General features: G+C 43.3%; 1 protein-coding gene across 1 annotated transcript in view; it reads right to left on the bottom strand.

Moving 5' to 3' along the window:
* KSR1 (kinase suppressor of ras 1) overlaps positions 1–1,188 on the bottom strand; it is a 37,385-nt gene extending 36,197 nt beyond the window's left edge. The window contains exon 1 of the mRNA XM_009318799.1: positions 1,053–1,188. The gene's annotated coding sequence lies outside the window, so the exon portion shown is untranslated. The remainder of the gene's footprint in view (positions 1–1,052) is intronic.
* Positions 1,189–4,184: the final 2,996 nt, after the last annotated feature.

Raw genomic sequence — 4,184 nt, 5'->3', positions numbered from 1 at the left:
AAAAGTGTCAGAGCCAGGAGCTGGGGGCCTTGGCTTATCTGGTCATCTCTGATTCCAGCAGAAATGTCAGATTATTCTGTGCAGTAAAGAGGCTTCCAGTGATTTGCATGTTAAGAATTAAACTGTAAAGATCAGAAGGAGCCATGGTCTGTGAACATGAACAGCTGATGCCGGCCACCACACAGACCACCACAGGGGAGTTACTCATTCCATTCTTTTACACTGATGCAACACTCTTTGGTATCAGTTTGAACCAGAGACTTTACTCATGGGAGGGTATGTGTGTATAAAATAAAAAAACCTCTCTTGTTTCTGAGCAAAGACTCACACTCAGTCAAAATCCAGATCAGAATCCACCTGCCCATTACTGGGTTGCAGTCCACTTGATTTTGTAGTCTGAGTGCTGTGTAAAGCTACACAGTTTCAAAACCATCAGTCTGGCACAAACTTGTAAACTCTGACCCCTTCTGCTAGTCTAAGTTTAGAGGGACACAGTGCTATTGGCTATTTTTGGATCTTTGCTAATTTGTAATTGTGGCATGTATGCTTTTAGAAATAAGAAAACTCTAGGCTGTCACAACTCAACATTTTTGTCCATTTGTTGGATATGTCCGTGCACAAAATTGTAACTCTTGGTCCTTTTTTGGCTAGTACTGGACACAGGATATAGCATGGTACAGTATTATTATTATCTAAAAGTTAGTAAGTGATTAAGTTATGGCGTCATTCTCAGCCCTAGCAGGCAGAAGGAGAGGAGGTCCTGGTCATGCAGGACCTTTGTCTCATACTGAGCAATAGGTGTGAGGCGTTGCTTCAAATGCTATTATGAGAAGGGAGGAGGGCAAAGGGAAGGGAGTATTTCAGCACTCCCATTGGGTGATCACTGCTTCTGGGAGAGAGGAAGCACACTTTCCACCAAAGGTCCCCCTGTGTACCCACATACTCCCACCTTGCCTGAAATTAAGTTCAGGAAACTAACTTAACCCAGCAGGCAGCTGGGGATGTCTTGAAAGGGCGGGAAGGTTCTGTGCTCAGGGTTGTCTTCCCCTTACCTGTACAACTTCTTTCCTCACATTGACAATGTCTAACCAGTCATTGAATCTTGGGTAGCTGTTGAGCTCTGCTGTCCTGTCATTCAGGGGCACACTCAGCTTACACTGCCGTTGTCTGTGGATGTAGTCAATCAGTTTCACCTGTTGGGATCCAGAAAGTAAACAGTTAAGTTCCTTGGGATATGTTGTCATCTTCCTGGGCAATGTTTGTACAGTACCCAGCCAAAGGGGATGCTGGTTTGTGAGTGGGGCTCTTTCACGATATAAAAATGGCATACTCTTACAAGCACTCAGGGAAATTCATACAGGGAAGCACTTCCCTCACACCGAGCATCTTTATTGTTCAACATTTCAGCAGAAGGCAGGACCTTGCAGGGCCCATCCCTGCAGGACTCTTCTCTAAACTCATACCAACAAAAGTTCTGTGCAGAGGCTGGCTGTCACGTCAAAATATGAAATGGCGCCCAAACCATTTGAAAGAACTAATTACATTCAGTTTAAAGGCACTGCATATGTATGTGCAACTTCATTCTGGATGCTGTGGGTATTGCTAGTATAACCTACAGGACTATCTGCCCTCTCATCCATTGCTCCCGTATGCTTATTATATTCTCTTACATCTGGACTCATTTGGGCTAGAAGATCAGTGAGGCAGGAATAGCCAAAGTACCCAAAGACTCTGAGGCCCGTTATCTGATGGGCATTTCTATTACAAAATCAACAGTAAAAACAATGATCTTAAAAGAACAAAAATTCAGGCAGTTGGACTAGATGATCGTTGTACGTCTTCTATTCTAAAGTTTTATTCCAAAGCTTTTATCACCTGACCATCTAATGCCAAATGCATGCACACAGAAGCCTTCACTTCAGAGACAGAAAAATAAAACGGCAAGAAGGAATATTATTTGTGCCTTATGTTTGCTTATCAAAAAGAAAATATTCTCAAAAGATTTCTCACTATGTCACACATTCCCATGGGGCAGACTTAAGCTTCAAAACCCTCCTAACAAAACAATGCCTCAAAGCAAGTTAGTTGATCCATGATTTATGAACTAAAACATGGTCTTAGTCAACAAATTTTAGCATTTGGGACAAGATCAGACTACAAATTAAAAGGAAAAAACAAACATTATAGCGGTCAAAGAATCCATATCTCTCCTCTTAAGTTTCTGCTCAAAATATTTTTCATCTGTGTATCTGAATGATGCTGTACATGACTTGTATGCACAATCTCAGTTATACATGGGAAAGAGAGTTAGATCATCTCCTCCTTCCCCAGATAAAGGGTATGTCAGATATTACAGGGAAAATAGATATTGCATTTGAGCTCAACTGAATGACCTCCATATGGAGCATAATGCTTTTGGCCTGCTCATCAGTTTGGGAGAGCTACTTCTTCATAGTAACTGTCCTAGAACAAATGCAAATTCTTCCTTGGCAATATATGGGAATCACTTGTTTTATTGAAAGGGGGAAATTCTTTCTCCCTCTCATCTTGTTTACTGTGACCCAGTCCTGCAAATGTATAATCATGAGGTTCATCCACGTGCTCTACACACAACCGTGCTAAATAAGCAAGGCTCTTTAGGGGATAATAACAGAGCATGCACAGAAACACAGTTAACCATAAACAAGCAGTCTGCTAAGTTATCACCTTGCTAATACTATTCTTTTAAAATGGCTGATGAGACCACAGTTCTAGCTAGTCACAATTTCTTGGGACTCAAGCCATTGTGGGCCTCAGTTTTTGCATATGGCTAAAGGCTGGTAGTCAAGAGTAGGAACAGTCCTGAAGGCCGTCCTTGGGATGCCAACAGATTGCAGCAACATTTGACTGAAGTGACCCCGCCTCAGTGCTGGAGACCAGCATATCGAGCTGGATGTTTGTGGCTGCAACTTCAAAACTAAGCTACTTCCACGTGAATGGAAGAAGCATATAGATCACTTGCACTGTAGCTGCAGCTGAAGCCAGTGGAAGCAGCAGCCTCCAATCTAAACGCTACACTGGATGTTTCTTGGAGGTTGGTTGCATTCTAGCAGCAGAACCACCGGTTCTGTGTAATGAAGAAAGACAGCAGCTGCTGATAAGGTATTTCTAGCTTGTGCTTTCCTGTAAACTTAACTGAGGGTTTTGTTTTATGAACAATCTGACTCCTCACAACTATCAGGTATAACAACTTTGTCTCTGCCCACACACTTCTGAATTCAGACAGCAGTGTCATGAAGTTTGAGATTTATCAAAAAGTGGGTTAATACTAACAAAAGTGATTCAAAGTCTTCATGCAATGAATACAGAAATGCAAAGCAGTGCCACTCTTAGGAGAGGCAGTTGTGCAATAAAAGGACAGCCATGTCCTAGAAGACGCAACCATCCCTTTGCATTTACACTCTGACCACCCAGCTGAAACCAGAGGAACCTTTTAACCATAACTTCCTAACATGGCTTTGGAGCATAAGACCTAAAAGAAATTACCTTGGAAATCCCACCCAATGGTTCTTGTTCTCAGTCTCAGTACCTCTTTTTATAAAAAGGGGGTGATAGCACTTCCTTTTTTCCACCCTTTGTCTGCTTTCTCTAGTCAGACCCAGTGCTGCAGAGCAGGGCAGGGCAGGCCCCTGTAGGCAGCCATGGTTCTGCCGAAGCCAGCTGGGCTCTGAAGGGGCTGACAATGGGCTCAGCAGAGGCCTGGGCACCACTGACAGCCACGTTCCCGTGCCTGTACTCTGCGTCAATTAGAGACAAGTCAGCTTGCTCCCTCGGCATAGTGCCATATGCTAGTGTGACTATGTGACTTTTAAACACTGCTGCAGCTTGTTTGGCCTGTACCCATACTCTTAAACTTGCTGTCAGCTGTACTCTCCTACACAGTTGCACCTTCCGTTGTACACACCCCTAAATTAAGATGTCTCAGGAGTATGCGTGCTCTGTTCCTTCAGAGTTAACTCAGCGCAGACAAGGGGCACCTATGATGTCATTGGCTGGCTCAGTCATGACCTTCTGTTTTCTCACTGTCATACCTACTTTCCCTAACAGCCTATCCAGCAAGTTCTCCTGTTCACAGTCAGGTCAGAAATGAGCTTGGAGATGCTGTTCCAAGTATTTTCCTGCTAACTGCTTGGTTTAATTTTTTT

Source organism: Pygoscelis adeliae, unplaced genomic scaffold (assembly GCF_000699105.1).
Source record: "Pygoscelis adeliae isolate BGI_AS28 unplaced genomic scaffold, ASM69910v1 Scaffold392, whole genome shotgun sequence".
NCBI classification, from domain to species: Eukaryota; Metazoa; Chordata; class Aves; order Sphenisciformes; family Spheniscidae; genus Pygoscelis; species Pygoscelis adeliae.
This window is presented reverse-complemented; position numbering and strand designations above follow the sequence as displayed.